At 43.9% G+C, this 21031-nt stretch overlaps 1 long non-coding RNA gene across 1 annotated transcript; it reads left to right on the top strand.

The window, feature by feature from the left end:
* The first annotated feature begins 14344 nt into the window (after positions 1 to 14344).
* On the top strand, positions 14345 to 15010 carry LOC107594206 (uncharacterized). The gene is made up of 3 exons (XR_001610153.1): positions 14345 to 14410; positions 14478 to 14540; positions 14729 to 15010. It is a non-coding gene; the product is annotated as an uncharacterized lncRNA (long non-coding RNA).
* The last annotated feature ends 6021 nt before the right edge of the window (positions 15011 to 21031 follow it).

Below are 21031 nucleotides of genomic sequence, written 5' to 3'. Positions count from 1 at the left end.
GTAGAGATGATTCTCAATATAATTTAATATTGAATAATATTTATTTAAAAATGATTATAATGTGATTCTTCTTCTCTATGCTTATGGAAGAGCCATGTCCCTTCAGTTAAACTCACTGCTTTGCCCTCAATAATATGAGTATTGTAGATTTTCCGAATTCAATTTGAATTCAAATATGCTTCAGCTATTTTTAAATGATTAAGCAACTTTATAGTATGAACACAAAATATCAAGTGCATTTATTTATACAGTATAAGTCATTTATCAAGTATTTATTTAGAGGAACATTTACTGATGTATAAATTTAAATGTGTAAGGCTTTTTGTCATATTTCTGTCAGCAATATATACTGTATATATATATATATATATATATATATTTTAAAATTAATATTTATTGGCACCAGTGTTATAAAAAAATATTGATATGTGAACTGTTTTCATCTATCAATACTGAAAATACTGAAATAACTTTATTTCTTTGTCAAAACATTTGTTCTCCATTTGAGAACATTTTCAAATGTTTCTCATATTGTTTAATTGAAAGACATTGTGCAAAGGTGAAAATTACTGTGCAGTTGAATCAATAATTTTGACTATTTTAATAATTTCTTTATTTCTACAAAACAGTGCAATAAAATAACTTGGAAAGCATTATTTTGGTGTTCCTGACTAGCATCGTACAAGTATGACAGTTATAGTGCCCAGACAAGCAAACTAAGGCATGGAACATTTAGCATGTAATTGAACCTTTCAGTCAGGGTATTTGCATTGGGTCCTATCTATGTTTAGGGCCAGAGACCTGTGCATCCTCTACAACTAACACTAATTAGTTTCTCCTTGGAAACCTTTTGATCTTTACCTCAGGCAGTGGGTGGAAATGAAAGTAATTGAATTTGCCTCCAAGAAAGAATAACTCATGGACATTCCATAAACTGCCATTACTCTTAATTAGATGCATGGAGGTTCTTTCAAATTGTTCATTACCCTTGCAATTAATTTTTAAGGAAACACAGCAGTGGCCGGAAATGTGAAAGAATAGTACAGTTTATCCTGGCTGGTATGCAGCAAGGCCATGCATTTAATTCTCATTAATGCAAACCATAAGCAATAACTACATACTGTACAGAAAAAAATAAGAAGACTAAATCAAAAATGTCCTAATTCAGTCAATGTCCTCATAAATCAGTTTATATACTATATCTGCCTGGAATGGTTTGGCAACATACATTTGAGCATTAGGAAATTAATCTAATTTACATGATGACATTTCCTTAAAAAATGCCTTTGTAATTCAACAAGTCTATTTCATAAACTGAATACCACTAGTTTGAGTGTAAATTCTCCAATCATTTGTCCGGGGTTGTGAAGTAAATGACCAGACAAAGTGCTTTTCCATCATGATGGAGCTGACCCTCCCTCCAATGGAAAGGTTATTTTCCTCTGTTTGACCAGGTGCCAAGAGACACTGTAGTCATGACTGAGACGAAATATCGATCACTGGGCGCCATCACATCAGCCTGGACAAATGTTACATCTCTTCTCTAGAGATGAAGCAGCATAGAAGCATATAAATGTGCTCAGAAACAGGGCAAATGGGAATCTTGACCAGCGAAGTCTGATATCCGGAGTCAGTACAATAGCTTCAACACAGGGGTTGGTATTGATGGTAAGAGTCTATTTAGTCTATTTATTAATTTAGTACATACCTTTTAGGGTGAAACCGAACCTATCCATCCAAAGTAAGGTACTTTCTATGTACCATATATACAATGAAGAACCAGACTGTGATGATGAAGAGCACCCTTTAAAGTAAAAATTTACCCAAAAGTAAAAACTCTGTCATCCTTGTGGGCAAGTGCGCCGACATATAGAGCCAATGTGCCTTTGAGTCCCGGCTCACTGTCCTTTCCTGATCCCGTCCCCCTCTCTCTCTCTCAATTCACTTCCTGTCTAATTACTGTCCTATCACAATAATAATAATAATAAAAATAAAACATTGTTCCCATTGTTCTTAAAAATATATTTTTTCCAAATAAAAAAGCAAGTCACACATACATACATTTCTGGGTGAATTATTCCATGAAGTAGGTTGGTGTGTAATATAAATAAATTCCCCCATTTAGCCTACTATATCCACCATTTGTCTTTGACACGTAGTATGTTCTTCGACCTATTATGTACTAACAACAACCACAAGAAAATTACTTGGTAGAAAAAAAGTACAATTTAACGTTCAGGACTTTCTTAGTATCTGTAACACCTCCAAAGAGCCGACTGTATCACCGTAAATATTGAGTATTCGAACGTCTTGGTTAAGTATGTAACCCTCGTTCCCTGAAGGAGGGAACGGAGACATCACGTCACTGACGAATTGGGATCTCGCTTAGAGAGACCAATCCACTTCGAGTGTAAACTAAACAAGCCAATGCACTATGGCATGCGATGATTGCATCCAGCTGCCGCTGATCACAGCGTGAGCATAAAAAGGCAGCCGGTGCAACGCATACCAGGTTTTCGCTCAGGAGCCGAGCCGGTGACCCGGCCGCTCAGCGGTGGTACAGCAGCCGTGGCGATGGGACGTGTCGTCTCCATTCCCTCCTTCAGGGAACGAGAGTTACATAAGTAACCGAGACGTTCCCTTTCAGTCGGTCACTCAGAGTCACGTCGATGAACCGACGAATTGGGATCCCTACCAAAACGCCAGGGATGCTGCCCCTTCCAGTGTCCTGAGCGAGCCGCCTGCGCCCCTTTGCGGTGTGGGCCGGGGCTCGCAACAAGAAGACCAGTCACTGTTGTCATAGCACTCAGTGAGATTGGATAACACTGGGAAAACGTACCCGTTCCACTTGGAACAGGAACGTTAGGAAAGCCCCATCCTTCCCGAAGGAGGTTTCGGAAGCACTTACACATATGGCATCCGTTTAGGTGCATATGGAAGGTTAGAGGTGATTGTAACCCTCATGGAAATGGCAGAAGCCTGCCGGGGAAACATAGGCTCTGAGGCTATACCGTGTACTTTACACATATGGGAACCACTTAGGCCTCTACATATGGAACCCAGCCCTTTACCGGTTCTCACAGATTCAGCGAGTGAGGGCCTGGCGCCGGACGTTCCGCCACGTCTCACTGCTGAGGGGATGGAGGAGCTCGACAGGGCCTACAGTACGGACACTCTGGAGCAGTTTTAGGAAGCCGACACTAAACCGGGGCCTCTCAGCGAGAACACAGGAGGATACCGGGTTGTTGGGGGTCGCCCAGCCCGCAGCTCTACAAATATCTGCCAGCGAAGCGCCACAAGCCAGCGCCCATGAGCATGCAACACTCCTATTAGAGTGAGCTCGCAACCTGAGCGAGCAGGGCACACCCTGTGCCTGATAAGCCAGGGTGATGGCATCCACAATCCAGTAGGCCATCCTCTGCTTAGAGACGACATTCCCCTTCTGCCGGCCTCCGTAACAGACAAAGAGCTGGTCTTAGATCCTGAAGCTTTGTGGCTGGTCTACGTTGCATCTCAAGGCTCGGATGGGACAGAGCAAAGCTAGCACTGGGTCTGCCTTCTCCGGGGGCAGCGCTTGCAGGCTCACCACCTGATCCCTGAAGGGAGTAGTGGGAACCTTGGGCACATTGGGCCAGAGCCTCAGGATTACTTGGGAGTCAGCCGGCCCAAACTCTAGGCACAAATAGTCGACGAGAATGCATGCAGGTCCCCTTCCCTCTTGATGGAGGCCAGTGCAAGCAGGAGAAGAGTTTTCATTGAAAGAAACAGGGCCTGGCGCCGGACGTTCCGCCACGTCTCACTGCTGAGGGGATGGAGGAGCTCGACAGGGCCTACAGTACGGACACTCTGGAGCAGTTTTAGGAAGCCGACACTAAACCGGGGCCTCTCAGCGAGAACACAGGAGGATACCGGGTTGTTGGGGGTCGCCCAGCCCGCAGCTCTACAAATATCTGCCAGCGAAGCGCCACAAGCCAGCGCCCATGAGCATGCAACACTCCTATTAGAGTGAGCTCGCAACCTGAGCGAGCAGGGCACACCCTGTGCCTGATAAGCCAGGGTGATGGCATCCACAATCCAGTTGGCCATCCTCTGCTTAGAGACGACATTCCCCTTCTGCCGGCCTCCGTAACAGACAAAGAGCTGGTCTTAGATCCTGAAGCTTTGTGGCTGGTCTACGTTGCATCTCAAGGCTCGGATGGGACAGAGCAAAGCTAGCACTGGGTCTGCCTTCTCCGGGGGCAGCGCTTGCAGGCTCACCACCTGATCCCTGAAGGGAGTAGTGGGAACCTTGGGCACATTGGGCCAGAGCCTCAGGATTACTTGGGAGTCAGCCGGCCCAAACTCTAGGCACAAATAGTCGACCGAGAATGCATGCAGGTCCCCTTCCCTCTTGATGGAGGCCAGTGCAAGCAGGAGAAGAGTTTTCATTGAAAGAAACGTTAGTTTGACTGACTGCAAAGGCTCAAATGGGCCCTGCTGTAGTGCTTTGAGCACTAGAGACAGGTCCCAAGAGGGAATAGAGAAGGGCCGGGGAGGATTTAACCTTCTCGCCCCCCTAAGGTACCTGATGACCAGATCATGCTTCCCTACCGACTTACTCGACGAACAGGTTCCACTTCAAGGCGTAAGCGTGTCTCATAGATGGTGCTCTCGCCGAAGTGATTGTGTCAAGTACCTCTTGGGGTAGGTCACCAAGAACCTCCGCGTCCCGTCCAGGGACCAGACATGAAGTTTCCAGAGGTCTGGATGCGGGTGCCACAGGGTGCACCATCTCTGAGTCAGTAGATCCTTCCTCAAAGGAATCTGCCAGGGAGGGGCTGTCGTGACGAGTATTAGTTCGGAGAACCAGGTCCGAGTGGGCCAATACGGCGCAACAAGCAGGACCTGCTCCTCGTCCTCCCTGACCTTGCACAGCGTCTGTGCGAGAAGGCTCACTGGGGGAAACGCATACTTGCGCAGGCCCCGCAGCCTGCTGTGTGCCAGTGTGTTTGTGCCGAGTGTTCCCTCGGTCAGGGAGTAGAACAACTGGCAGTGAGAGGTTTCTGGAGATGCAAACAGGTCTACCTGAGCGGCTCCGAAACGTTTCCAAAACAGCTGTACCATCTGGGGATGGAGTCTCCATTCTCCTGGGAGCATGGCTCGTGACAGCTCGTCGGCCATACGGTTGAGCAGACCCAGAATGTGAATGGCAAGAAGGGACCTCAGAACCTTCTGACTCCAAAGGAGGAGGTGGCGGGCGAGTTGTGACATGCGATGGGAGCGCAGACCATCAACGTCGGTTGATGTACGCAGCGGTCGCTATGTGGTGTCCATTCGGACCAGCATGTGCTTGACTCGTAGGCACCCTTTGAGACGGTTCAAGGCAAGGCGCACTGTTAACAACTCTAGGCAATTGATATGCCAGTGCAGTTGGGGGCCCATCCATACCCCTGACACTGCATGCCCGTTGTACGTGACCCCCCAGCCGGTGGTGGAGGCATCCGTGTAAACCACAGCATGCCTGGAGACCTGTTATAGGGGCACTCCTGCCCGGAGGAACGTAAGGTCTGACCACGGGGTGAAGGTTTGGTGACAGGCTAGTGTAACTTGGACCCGGTGAGTGCCGCGCTGCCACGCCCACCTTGGGACTCGGCCACGAAGCCAGTGCTGGAGCGGTCTCATGTGAAGCAGCTCCAGCGGCGTAACTGCCTCTGCAGCTGCCATATGCCCCAGGAGCCTCTGAAATAGTTTCAGTGGGACCGCTGTCCTGCCCTTGAACGAATTCAAGCAGTTCAGCACTGACCGCACACGTTCTTCTGTGAGGCGTGCTGTCTGTTCGACCGAATCGAACTCCATACCGAGAAAAGTGATCCTCTGCGTCAGGAGAGTTTGCTCTTTTACCAGTTGACCTGAAGGCCCAACCGGCTGAGGTGTGAAAGCACCAAGTCCCTGTGTGCACACAACTGATGCTGAGACTGAGCTAGTATGAGCCAGTCGTTGAGGTAGTTGGGAATGCGAACGCCCTGTTCTCTCAGGGGAACAAGGGGTACCTCCGCAACTTACGTGAAGACACGGGGCGACAGGGACAGCCCGGAGGGCAGGATCTCGTACTGATATGCTCGTCCTTCGAACACGAACTGCGGAAATGGTCTGCAGCGTGGAAGGATCGACACATGAAAGAAAGCATCCTTCAGCTCGATTGCTGCAAACCAATCTCGGGGACGGATGCACCAGAAGATGCGTTTCTGCATCAACATCTTGAAAGGCAACCGGCGAAGGGCCCGGTTCAAGACACGCAGATCCAAGATTAATTGTAACCCACCACCTTTCTCAGGTACAATGAAGTAAGGGCTGTGAAACCCGGTATTAGGACACTATTGCATCGTAACTGACCGCTCCACCGGGGGGACCCTTGTTTACCCCTAGCTGCACCACCGATGAGGGTGGTGAGGGAGGAGGAACCAGCACAGGTCGGTTTCCGGCAGTAAAATGTGCCGTCCATGACCTGGTGAGCTCCTCATGCACCTCCGGGAAGAAAGGCACTGAGGCAGGGCGCTGAGAACCAGCACGAGCTACCCCGAGAAACGAATCGTCCAACCTCGAGGGCCCGGGTCGCGGTGGAGGTTTCCACTCGAGCCCTACCCTCTCTGTGGCCCGGGAAAGCATAGCCGACATCTCTGGATCTGATTTAGGCCTCGCCACCATCCCGGAGGGCGGCAGGGCAGCTGAATCTTCCTCTCCAGGGAGCTTCCTTCCTTCGTCGAATCCGCCGGCTGCCGCTCACTCTAGCCCGCCGTGTGTTTCGTTGTGAAAGCGAAACTACTTTGTTTGGTCTTCCAAAAGAGGACACAACTAGAAATCAGTGGTTAAGTTGTATTTACAACACTGTTCCAAAACAGTTCAACCCAAATATTCAGATGTGTGCAGTAAATTTTATGGAGGACTCTTTCCTGGGAGATTAGACCACAATGCCGGCTGTTCTTACTCACAGACTGTAAGTACGTTTTACATATTTAAAGGATTTGCCACTGATGATTCAAACGCAAGTTTTGAGCAGTGTAGAGTAGCACTTGTTGTTTGTCATTTCTCTGATCACAAATGCAGACATGGTTTTATGTTTAAACGGTGCGATGCGATGCAACGTAGCGCGTAAAAAGACAGTATAAATCATTATAATCCGTAATTATGTACCCACTGGATACAACAAATGCCTCGTTTATAATGGGTTTTAATGTTTTTGTCTCTTCGCTCCGGCCGGAACACGGCATCACAATATGGTAAGGGGCATAACATTTCCGTCACACGCTTGAGGTATTCAGCAAAACGTTATAGAAACGAAAATGATGGTGTATAAAATTGATTTTCAGATAAAAAATTTACGAAAAAGAATTAACTTGACGGAAATGGACACCATGAAAATGTTCCAAAACCGCTTGCTGCATATGTGTTTCATATGTGTTTCACATGTGATTTTAACATGTTATTGCAGATGTGAAGTTCATGTGGTTTTTCTCTAAGGGTTCACAGTTGTGCTCACCATGTGCTCTAGAACACAATTCTAGATGCTCATTAATACCTAATGAGCTTAGTAAATTTGGTGTCAAACCAAACACACACACTAAATTGTACATTAGCACCTTGACATGTGACTAAGCAATGGTGAGGCAATACTGTACAGAGAGAGAGAGAGAAAGAAACTGTGAAAGGAGTATCCATGTTCACCTGAAATCTCTTTACACCCCTCTAGGCCTGACAGATGCTTAGTGGAAGCTGTCATGAAACACACTTTTTTTTCTTATTTCCATGCCAACTGCTTTAAGTACAGTCCTTTGTTATTTTTTCAGTATCTGTCAGTACTTTGTGTAAACTGTGTTTGAATTCTCTGATGGCCCTTCAAGATGGTTGAAAAAAAAATCTGTGAAGTGTCTGCAAGTCTTTTTCACATAAATCTCCCTTCCAAAAAGGCAGAGACACAACCCTGAGCTGTCAATGACATATTTAGGCTGCAGGCTGGGCCTTTGGTGTTCTAGAGAAAGTGCAGGTCAGCTATGGTCCTGAATCTTAATCAATAAAAACTGCTTTCCTCTGGGTTACAGCTTCAGTTATGAGTATTTGCCTCTCTCCAAAGTAATACAACAAGATTGAAAACTCTCCATAAGGTCAGGAGACAGCCCGAGTCCTTTCCTTTGTTAATATGTTGATTTAATAAAATACTTTAATCAAGTTTCTCTGCATTTACACACGGACCCCACAGTGCATTTACATGAGGAAGCCATGAGATTCTGCTGAACTTCAATGACAGGTGCCACACTGCTGACAAAACCTAATTAAAGAAACAACATTATTAAAACAAATGCTTGTTGTCACACATGTACTTCATAAACTCATTTTCAGATTAACAAGGGAAAACTTGTTTCATAGATAAAAACACATCAGTCTGACAAATTACTTTTAGATAGGTATAGGAGAGCCTAGTAGTTACATCTTTTACTCCAGTAAATATTTCTCAGGATTTATTTTTGAAAGTCAATTTCTGTATAAACAACCTTTAACAAATATTAAACATTTCCACCATAATTGCACAGATCGGTAAAATGAAAAGATCAGTAAAAAATAAATATTTGAACAGTAAAACAACTTAATGAAACAGCAAAAATATTACATGTAACAAAAATATCAAACCATTGTTTGTCAGAAGAGTCGTGGCTTTTGGGGACAGTTGTGGCCTAATGGTTAGCGAGTCAGACTGTAATCTGAAGGTCGCGGGTTCGAGTCTCAGTACCAGCGGGGATTGTAGGTGGGGTGAGTGAATGACCAGTGTTGTCTTCCAACTTCAAAATACCACAACTGAGGTGAGATCCTTGAGCAAGGCACCAAACCCCCAACTACTCTCTCTGGGTGCCGCAGCAAAAATGGCTAACATACACTGTGTGTGCACTACTCACTGCTGTGTGTGTGCTCTTGGATGAGTTAAATGCAGAGCACAAATTCTGAGTATGGGATACCAAACTCATACATCGTATTATAAACTGAATAAATTTATAGCGTTTAATATTTGAAAACCTGCCCCTTCAGACACAGTTAAAAAAAAAAGTTGAATCTCAGTTAAAATTGATCTACATCCCATAACTGACTATTGTCTGAGTGAATGTTAGTGTGTTAGCTTGCCTCAAAATTTTACTGTGGAGTATGAAGTTCACTATATATATATATATATAAATAGTGAATATATATATATTTACATTTACATTTAGTCATTTAGCAAACGCTTTTATCAGAAGCGACTTCCAAATGAGGACAATGGAAGCAATCAAAATCAACAAGAGAGCAATAATATCCAAGTGCTATAACAAGTCTCAGTTAGCTTAACGCAGTACACGTAGCAAGGTTTTATTATTTTTTGTTTTTGTTTTTATATATATATATATAAATAGTGAATATATATATATTTACATTTACATTTAGTCATTTAGCAAACGCTTTTATCAGAAGCGACTTCCAAATGAGGACAATGGAAGCAATCAAAATCAACAAGAGAGCAATAATATGCAAGTGCTGTGACGAGTCTCAGTTAGCTTAACGCAGTACACGTAGCAAGGTTTTATTATTTTTTGTTTTTGTTTTTAATTATATAATAAATAAAAAGAAAACGGATAGAATAGAAAAAGAATAGAGCAAGCTAGTGTTAGAGGCCTTTTTTGCTGTTGTTAACTGTATAATAAATAAAAAGAAAACAAACTGATAGAATACAAAAAGATTAGAGAAGCTAGTGTTTTTTAAAGGGTTCATATGATGCGATTTAAATTTTTCCTTTCTCTTTGGAATGTTACAAGCTCTTGGTGCATAAAGAAGATCTGTAAAGTTGCAAAGACTAAAGTCTCAAATCCAAAGAGATACCACGCCTACCTAAAACGGCTCATTCTAACACGCCCCCACATGTCTACGTCACGATGTGGGAAGATTTGCATAACACTGCCCAAATGTTCACACAAAGAAAGAAGGCGTGACTTTGATACATCAACTTCGCGCTGTGGATCGCCGGATCGGCTTTCACCGTGGATGAAGTGGAGTCCAGCCCGGGGTCGTCACATGTGGTTGCCGCAAGATCGCCGGCCACTCCTTTGTCGAATCCGCCAGCCGCCGCTCACTCTAGCCCCCGGCCTCCGCTCATGCATTGCCCGCCGTGTGTTTCGTTGTGAAAGCGAAACTACTTTGTTTGGTCTTCCAAAAGAGGACACAACTAGAAATCAGTAGTTAAGTTGTATTTACAACACTGTTCCAGAACAGTTTAACCCAAATATTCAGATGTGTGTAGCAAATTTTATGGAGGAATGTTTCCTGGGAGATTAGACTACAATGCCGGCTGTTCTGACTCACAGACTGTAAGTACGTTTTTCATATTTTTAAGGATTTGCCACTGATGATTCAAACGCGAGTTTTGAGCAGTGTAGAGTAGCGCTTGTTGTTTGTCATTTCTCTGATCACAAATGCAGACATGGTTTTATGTTTACACGGTGCGATGCGGTGCGATGCAACGCGTAAAAAGACAGTATAAATCATTGTAATTCGTAATTATGTACCCACTGGATGCAACAAATTCCTCGTTTATAATGGGTTTTCATGTTTTTGTCTCTTCACTCCGGCCGGAACACTGCATCATAATATGGTAAGGGGCGTAACATTTCCGTCACACGCTTGAGGTATTCGGCAAATCACAATGCACTGGATAGCTGGCCAATCACAGCACACCTCGCTTTTCAGACTGATGAGCTTTGTAAAAATCGACACGTTTCAGAAAGGCGGGGCATAGAGGAGAAACAATAATGTACAGTATGTGGAAAATATGTTTTTGAACTTTAAACCGCATAAACACATTTCATTACACCAAATAATGTTCTTTTTAGCATCATCATATTATACCCCTTTAAGAAAACAAGCAGTTAGTAAATTAATAGAGTGCAAGTCTTTTTTTTTTAAGAAAATAATTAGAATAGAGAGTGCTAGAGTTAGAGGGTCAAATAAAGATGGAAGAGATTAGTTTTTAGCCGATTCTTGAAGATGGTCATTCCACCAGGAGAGTACATTTAAAAATCTGTGAAAGTGATTTTGTTCCTCTTTGGGATGGCACAATAAAGCTATGTTAACTTGCAGAACGCAAGCTTCTGGAGGGCACATAAGACTGAAGTAATGAATTTAGGTAAAGGGGTGCAGAGCCCGTGGTGGTTTTGTAGGCAAACATTAATGCCTTGAATTGTATGCAGGTGCATATGGGCCCACCGAGCCGAGGGAGAACTTTTAATTGAAAAAAGGGAATGAATGGGGCTGTGCCAAGACTGTTTGCATGCAGTACTAATAGCCTACAGCAGCATTTTAGTGCCACGCTGAAAAAAATAAATAAATAAAGATTAACGTCATAATATTTTAAGAATAAAGTCAAAATTACGATAATAAAATCATATTATATTGCATGAAGTTAATGTGAAAATTACACCTATACTCCGCCAAAAAAAGTCTGAGGCATCCAACTTGTCATTCTTCACATTTAACTCGAAAAAAATCAATAAAATGTAGGCTTACTTATGTTTTTGAAACTCTGATCGATTTCATGAGACATTCATTTGAATTAAATTGTTTAGATTTTTTTTCAATATGCATTCAAATATTTATTCATGTTTATTTTGTGCTGCAAATATTAAAGAGGAAAATATCATTGATTCACTTACCGCTTGAACTGAAGCAAATATAGTTATCTCACTACAAATAAATGATGTTTTATTAACGGTTCAGGAGGAGCACGATCAGATAATCAATCAGTCTGGCCCAGGTGGAGCTTGTTAGCTAATCACCTTAATCACAATACGTGTAAAAATGTAGGCTTACTTATGTTTTTGAAACTCTGATCGATTTCATGAGACATTCATTTGAATTAAATTGTTTAGATTTTTTTTCAATATGCATTCAAATATTTATTCATGTTTATTTTGTGCTGCAAATATTAAAGAGGAAAATATCATTGATTCACTTACCGCTTGAACTGAAGCAAATATAGTTCTCACTACAAATAAATGATGTTTTATTAACGGTTCAGGAGGAGCACGATCAGATAATCAATCAGTCTGGCCCAGGTGGAGCTCGTCAGCTAATCACCTTAACAAGCACAATACGTATATATATATATATATATACAGCCAACTTACCTCAGTTCCACGACAGTTTTCCAGCATTACTCGTCTGCTACTATGTCCAAAGTAATATATTTTCCTTCGGAACATGAGCTAGCCGCTCCAACTCAAGCCACCGGCTCGAAGACGCCATCTTTTCAAGCCACCGGCTCCAAGGCACTTGCCTCGCAAGCCAACGGAACAAAAGTGCTTCCTTCCTCGGCACGCGGACGCCAGCCTGCAAGATCAACAGCTCAGCGGATGAGTAAAGCCGAGCTCTACAGTCTATACGTCTCCCTTGAACACACTATTAGCGCTTTCCACTGCATGGTACGGCATGGTACGGCTCCGTACGGGTCACTTTTTGGGGGGTTTTCCACTGGGTACAGTACCTGGTACTTTTTTTAGTACCACCTCGGTTGGGGTTCCAAACATACCATACCATTACCAAAACGTGACGTGTAAACTCTGCTGATCACTGATTGGCCGGAGAGAATCGTCACTACCTGCGTCACTGAACTTGAGACACAAACACAAAAGAACCACTAGATTTAAATCAGCACAGCCAGAGAAGGATCGAACGCAACTGTTTTGAACGAGCGCACCTTTTTTAACAACCAAAAAGTGGCTGTTCCTCCTGTTGAGGAAGTACAGACGTTCCTCTCGTTGATAGCAGAAGAGCGAGAGCTTGATGGGGAGACCCGGAATGAAAAAGTTTTTTAGGAGTCGCGGCAGTAGAGGCGGCGCTATAACGACATGTGAATAATCCCACCCATTCTAAAGCGATACTAAACTGCAGTGGAAATGCGAACCGAGCTGTGCCGTACCGAGCCGAGTCGTACCACGTAGTGGAAAAGCACCATAACACTCCTTCAAAGTCAAGTAGAGTCTGTAAGAATAAAACCTCTCATGTCTCTGGCACTTCATCTTCTAGGTCCAGTTCCAGCCCCCCACGATCGAAGAGAAACAGCAGGCCATCAGCAAGCCAGGGCCGTGCCCCAGACTCTGCCATCCCGTACCACCTCACTCCTCGGCTCAACCAGATGCCGCAGCTCCTCCTGGCACTCCTTTTAATCTAGCTCCGGCGGTAGACACTAGCGTGAGGATGCCTCCGCTAACTGCTCAAGCCCAGCTACCCTATCACTTCTCTTCTTCAACCTCCGCCCCCCTCTTCTCTCAGTGGCCTGCAGCCCTCACCGTAAACGCCGGTTCAGGACAATACCAGCCAAGCTAACTGACCTCCTCACTCTTTTCCTCCAACTTCTTCTTACTCTCTACCTCAAGCTCCAGGGGCTAGTGCAAGCGTGAGGCTGCCTCCACCTTTAGTCACAGCCCCCATTTCCCTCCCTTCCAGCTCTGCTCTCCATTCAAAAACTCAGTTCACTTTACTATCTGCTACATCGCTTCCTGCCCGACTGAATGCTATTGCTTCAGAACCACCCCCAGTGACTCACAACATCAGGTCTCAGATCCTCGCAGGTGCGGATATTGATCTCTCATCTCTGCTTTCTCTCCTCCCCGTCGCCGAATCAAATCGGCTTATTGATTGCGGAAATTTCAGTCACTCTGAAAAACCCTGCTCCTGACTCATCTCGCATCCTCTCATTTTGCGAATTCTCCATCGCTTTCAACCGTTACACAGATGTTATTTGCTCAGTTTTTCCCCATAGACGGCGGAAACTCAACGATTATTTGGCCATAGTCACAGAACTCGTGCTATCCTACAGAGGTGGTCATTTCTATACATACCACAAATTATTCTCTGCCAAATGTGCGGTTTGCGTGGCTCAGTGGAACCAATGCCCCTACTGGGGCGCACTGGACCCTGATCTCCACAACAGAGTGTTTTTAGGATGTTGCAACATCACATGCGCACTTTGCAGGTCACTAGCCCACCCCACAACTTCCTGCCCTCAAGTTAATCCCGCTATCCCTGCCTGTCCAGACACGGTCCAACCCAAATCCACTAGCTACATCCCATGCTCTGCAACTTTTTATGCAGATCCGGTCTCCAAGGGAAGTTCAAGGTCTCCTTTCTCGGTCGCTGGACAGGTTTGTCACAATTTCAACGGGGGTAAATGCATTAGACAATGTTGCAAGTTTCTTCATGCCTGTACTTATTGTGGCGAGTTGTTGTTTAAAAAGATAATTGGGACTTAATTCAATTTGATGATATATTAATTTGTGCTTTTCCTTGTTTGCCAGTTTGTTTTTCCTCTAATACTAAAATGGTGGTGCCTCATTCTCTTGGATAATTTTGCTGTTGAAAGGTAACTTTCTCGCTTACGTCTTTCTCTGTCCAGCAGACTACATACAAATTACCATCATTTTTTTTAGTAGGAAACATGTCCTCACTGCGTGCAAGTGCCAGAAGAGCAGGAGATTGAAATCTGCAACAGGGTATGTTTTTTTTATATCTCAAATAGGGGCACTTAAGAAAACTAAACAAAAAAACAATCAAAACTTGATAATGCTTGCTACATCCTTACTAAAGCTCATGACTTTTTAGTATTATGTGTTATTGAATGCACAGTATTATTGAAGGTATTTCCAACACATCATTCCATTTGTTTGTACACCTCATTCAGGAGCCAAGGATAATAAAATACCTCCACACTGCAGTTGGATAGCTGTGAAAAAACCTCTGTCTTCAGAGGTTTGGTGAAAGAGCTGAGGTTCCTCCAACTGAAAGAGGAAGACCAGAAGAAAACTCTTCTTCAAGCTTTCACAGGCCGAAATGGCTGACGACCAGCAACTGGCCAAATAACCTTTTGTTTTCCAGTTCCAATTTAAGGGTAATATGGACATTTTGGAGTTTTGATTTATTTTAGTTTTCTTTTGTCAATTTTGATAATTATTGTTAAATATGTGCCTGCTTTGCTTTTAACATTTGTTTTATTTTCTTTAGTTAAATATTTTTTTTTTTAATCTTTTGCTACTTATGTATAATGGAAAAATAATTATAAAAAATAAATCTCTCAGATATATGTCTATCTACCTCATCTATCTATCATCTGATTAAATCGTTATAATAAAATGCAGACTTGACATCAACGTAGATGTAAAATTTGAAGGGATCAAAACACTACATGGCGCTATGCTTAGTAAGATAACTTCTGCTCCGCCCACTTCCGGCTTGATGCTGCTGGCCTGGCGCTGCTGTCCTGAGACTGCTGTGACATAAAGGTTCTGCAGCTGGATGTATCTCGCTGATAGACTGAACGTGAGTGCTGCGAATGTCAGTGGTGTACAGGCACGTGCACACACAGACATCAAAGAGGGCTTGAGCACCTGCACTTTTTCTGTCTCGAGAGAAAGTGCCCTTTTTTCATGGTGAGTTTTTTTTATTTATTTATTTTTTTATAAATTAATATTCATTATGTGTGTGTGTGTGTGTTTCTGTTTGCACACAGCTTTCCCTGTCAAACAAATAAAAAATCTAAATATCAGGTCGCGCACAACCAGGGCCGTCAAGGTTAGCTGGCTGAGTCAAGTACTTTTTATTGTCATCCCTCCCTACAGGAAGAAACTAAACACAGTACCTCCGAGAGCATCATAGTACAAAAATAGGGACATATCTAACAATAGCATAATACTAACAACATAATGCAACAGACAATGTGTGCAGCATTTGCGGAGTCTGCAAACATTGCAATGAGGTAGATCATAATGTGCAACAATAAGCAGTTAAATGTTAGTCCTTAGAGTAAAGTGGTGCCATAATAGGCATTAAATAAAATGTGCAATTTCTGACCATTACATAATGTCCAGTATCCATCCCTTCCTTCCCCAGATGGAAGTAGGCAGAACAGTCCTGCAGCGGGATGAACATTGTCCTTCATAATATTAGTTGTTCTCTTGAGACACCGCACTTTGTAGATGTCCTCCATAGATGGGAAACTAGATGCAGTGATCTTCTGGGCAGCCTTTACTACCCTCTGTAGGGCCCTCCTGTCAGCAGCCGAGCAACTGCCAAACCAGACTGTGATGTTGTTGTTTGCTCTCCACTACACATCTGTAGAAGTCAGTCATGATGATGTTACTCATGTCTGCTTTTTAAGTCCTCTCAGAATGTGTAGTCATGTTGGGCTTTCTTCACCAAAGAGGTGATGTTCTTGTTCCATGAGAAATCATCTGATATATGAACTCCCAAAAACTTGAAGCTTCCAACTATCTCCACTGCAGCACCATTTATAAGCAGTGGAGGGTGAGTAGTAGAAGACTTCCTGAAGATATAATATATGATATAAACGGATGTTGATTCCATTTTGTAACCATGAAGCAAACAAGGCGTTTTTCCAAAGTTTATCATCTACTCTGAAATGTCTGAAAGCGTTACATTCGCCTTACTGTGCATGTTTAAAACCTCACTGAGATGATACAGATGGAACAGACATAATAAGTTTCACGCAATTCTGGCAGGATCAATTAATTTACGGAAATATTCATCATTCACTGACGCGCCCGTGGCGCACTCACTCGGAATGTATCTAAAACGCTACTGCCCGCATGTTTTGCCGCAGGACATCAATCGTGAGTAAATTTTCTGTCATCTTTTTAGGACTGTAATATGAAGAGTGTGCAAAGTAAATATCTTTATCAACAGTGTGGAAGTGAATAGCACATAACTGTACAATTAACGTTACCGGTATGTCTATTGATACAATATGGGTCACATGACTAATCATGCATCATCATTTTCAAAAGCCTCCATTTCCACAGTCCATACTACAATGTGAAAACAGCATTTACAAATTTATCCAGCGTTTCAAAAGCTCTGTTTTCCTGGAATTCTTGTCTTAGTGTGATTAGAAGACCAAAACAAGAGGAAAAGGTGCATTTTCAATTGAAACGTATTAACGTGGACAAGGCTTGAGGAGTTGCCAAATCTAGGAACAAATTACTAAGTAAGCAACACTGCAGCCTACCCAGGCATTTCAGCTTGTCCCGCTAAATGTCACTAACCCTTCCACTTTCCCGCGGCCTACAGCTACAGCAGCCGAAGCAAGTGCAAAACTGCTTCCGCTTGCAACACAGGCCCTCACATCTCAGTCTTTTCCTCCCATTACTAATAACCCCTTTTTCTTTTCAGTGGCCTCCAGCTCCCGTAGCAGATGCTAGTGTGAGGCTGCCTCCGCTAGCAGTGCAGGCTAAACAGGCTCTTCAGGACATCACAAACCCCACCCCCTTCCCATGGCCTACAGCTACAGCAGCTGAAGCAAACATGAGGCTGCATGCAACAGACAATGTGTGCAGCATTTGCGGAGTCTGCAAACATTGCAATGAGGTAGATCATAATGTGCAACAATAAGCAGTTAAATGTTAGTCCTTAGAGTAAAGTGGTGCCATAATAGGCATTAAATAAAATGTGCAATTTCTGACCATTACATAATGTCCAGTATCCATCCCTTCCTTCCCCAGATGGAAGTAGGCAGAACAGTCCTGCAGCGGGATGAACATTGTCCTTCATAATATTAGTTGTTCTCTTGAGACACCGCACTTTGTAGATGTCCTCCATAGATGGGAAACTAGATGCAGTGATCTTCTGGGCAGCCTTTACTACCCTCTGTAGGGCCCTCCTGTCAGCAGCCGAGCAACTGCCAAACCAGACTGTGATGTTGTTGTTTGCTCTCCACTACACATCTGTAGAAGTCAGTCATGATGATGTTACTCATGTCTGCTTTTTAAGTCCTCTCAGAATGTGTAGTCATGTTGGGCTTTCTTCACCAAAGAGGTGATGTTCTTGTTCCATGAGAAATCATCTGATATATGAACTCCCAAAAACTTGAAGCTTCCAACTATCTCCACTGCAGCACCATTTATAAGCAGTGGAGGGTGAGTAGTAGAAGACTTCCTGAAGATATAATATATGATATAAACGGATGTTGATTCCATTTTGTAACCATGAAGCAAACAAGGCGTTTTTCCAAAGTTTATCATCTACTCTGAAATGTCTGAAAGCGTTACATTCGCCTTACTGTGCATGTTTAAAACCTCACTGAGATGATACAGATGGAACAGACATAAGTTTCACGCAATTCTGGCAGGATCAATTAATTTACGGAAATATTCATCATTCACTGACGCGCCCGTGGCGCACTCACTCGGAATGTATCTAAAACGCTACTGCCCGCATGTTTTGCCGCAGGACATCAATCGTGAGTAAATTTTCTGTCATCTTTTTAGGACTGTAATATGAAGAGTGTGCAAAGTAAATATCTTTATCAACAGTGTGGAAGTGAATAGCACATAACTGTACAATTAACGTTACGGTATGTCTATTGATACAATATGGGTCACATGACTAATCATGCATCATCATTTTCAAAAGCCTCCATTTCCACAGTCCATACTACAATGTGAAAACAGCATTTACAAATTTATCCAGCGTTTCAAAAGCTCTGTTTTCCTGGAATTCTTGTCTTAGTGTGATTAGAAGACCAAAACAAGAGGAAAAGGTGCATTTTCAATTGAAACGTATTAACGTGGACAAGGCTTGAGGAGTTGCCAAATCTAGGAACAAATTACTAAGTAAGCAACACTGCAGCCTACCCAGGCATTTCAGCTTGTCCCGCTAAATGTCACTAACCCTTCCACTTTCCCGCGGCCTACAGCTACAGCAGCCGAAGCAAGTGCAAAACTGCTTCCGCTTGCAACACAGGCCCTCACATCTCAGTCTTTTCCTCCCATTACTAATAACCCCTTTTTCTTTTCAGTGGCCTCCAGCTCCCGTAGCAGATGCTAGTGTGAGGCTGCCTCCGCTAGCAGTGCAGGCTAAACAGGCTCTTCAGGACATCACAAACCCCACCCCCTTCCCATGGCCTACAGCTACAGCAGCTGAAGCAAACATGAGGCTGCCTCCATTTGTAACACAGGCCCACTTCTCTTCCGCTCCCTCATGCTATTAATAACCATTTTTCTGCTCAGTGGCCTCCAGCTCCCATAGCAGACGCTAGCGTGAGGCTGCCTCCACTAACGGCACAGGCTCTTCAGGATGTCACGACCCCCACTTACTTCCTGTGTCCTAGAGGCTACCTCCGCCTGCAACACAGGCCCACACATCTCAGTTTTTCCCATTACTAATAACCCCTTTTTCTTTCAATGGCCTCCAGCTCCCATAGCAAACCAAAAATGTTAAGCATGTTATCAGAGGCTATCTGCTGGATTCTCTCCAATACTTACGGAATCCCTTAACTCATCCACCTTTTAGACGATTTTTCATTCGTCTTGCCTCCCGGCTCCATCCCAGCCGCGCATCTAGATTTATATAGAGTTATAGCCTCTAGTCGCCACAGCGGCCCTGTGGGGGAAAGACTGGTCCACCACCAGCATCGTAGCGCTCTCTCTCTCTCTCTCTCTCTCTATATATATATATATATATATATATATATATATATATAAACCCTTCTAGGTGCCAGTCAGTTCAGTTCCAGGTCAGTTCTATTCTCCAGGCCGTCTCCCCCAGGACTCTCCAATCCTACTTAACCGCTTGGAATGGTTTTTAAACATTTTCACCACGTTTACAACCTGCCATTCCCTGATGTTTCCCTGCTCACCATCACCTCATTCATCTCCCATCTCAATACCAACAAAAAACTCCAAGCCAGCTCCATAAAAGGCTACCTAAGCACAAAAACCTCCAAGCCAGCTCCATCAAAGGCTACCTAAGTGGAATTAAATTTTTCCACAAGCTCATGTTCGGCTCACCCTCCCCAGAAATAGCCAGCTCATAGACATCCATGCTCATCAAAGGCATCCAAAGAGCCCAATCCACCCGCCCAGACGCTAGACAGCCAATAACTCTAGATATCTTAACCAAATGCATTTCCACCCTCCAAAGAGGCTACCACTCCATTTACAATGCCCGCACACTCCACGCCATGTTCATATTGGCCTTCTTCGGTTTCCACAGATGCTCGGAATTCACCATCACGTCCTGCTTAAATCCAAAAATCCACCCAACCTTTTCAGACCTATCAGTGATAGATACCAAATTATCTTATTCATTAAGCAAGCAAGAGAGACCAACTGAAAAGACCACTTCATTATATCTTCAATCTCCAGTCACCAATCCAACCATACCAAACCCTCCTTGCCTACCTGTATTACAGAAGCCCGCAGGCTAAACTCCCGTCTGACCCACATTTGTTGATGACTCTTAATCGCCCCGCCACACGTTCTGGTTCCAAAAACACCTCAAGTCCATTCTACTGCTACGGTTTCCACAGATGCTCGGAATTCACCATCACGTCCTGCTTAAATCCAAAAATCCACCCAACCTTTTCAGACCTATCAGTGATAGATACCAAATTATCTTATTCATTAAGCAAGCAAGAGAGACCAACTGAAAAGACCACTTCATTATATCTTCAATCTCCAGTCACCAATCCAACCATACCAAACCCTCCTTGCCTACCTGTATTACAGAAGCCCGCAGGCTAAACTCCCGTCTGACCCACTTTTGTTGATGACTCTAATCGCCCCGCCACACGTTCTGGTTCCAAAAACACCTCAAGTCCATTCTACTGCTATCCGGCATCCCAGCAGATCATTACTCCAGCCACTCCTTCTGCATAGGCGCAGCTACCACAGCTGCCCAAAAAGGCCTCTCCCAGCCTCAGATCCAGGCACTCGGCCGCTGGACGTCAGAGGACTTCAAGACCTACATTCGGTCAGACCACTTCCATATCAAAGAAGCTCATCGAACCCTCATCAGCTGAGTCCTTTAACATCAGCTCATTTCCACAATAGCAGTGCAGAAGCCACTTTCTCTCTTCAGATGCCACAGCGGTACCCAGGAGACCACTTCATTATATCTTCAATCTCCAGTCACCAATCCAACCATACCAAACCCTCCTTGCCTACCTGTATTACAGAAGCCCGCAGGCTAA

The sequence above is a fragment of the Sinocyclocheilus grahami genome, unplaced genomic scaffold, assembly GCF_001515645.1.
Source record: "Sinocyclocheilus grahami isolate Dianchi unplaced genomic scaffold, SAMN03320097.WGS_v1.1 scaffold180.1, whole genome shotgun sequence".
Classification (NCBI taxonomy): Eukaryota; Metazoa; Chordata; class Actinopteri; order Cypriniformes; family Cyprinidae; genus Sinocyclocheilus; species Sinocyclocheilus grahami.
This window is presented reverse-complemented; position numbering and strand designations above follow the sequence as displayed.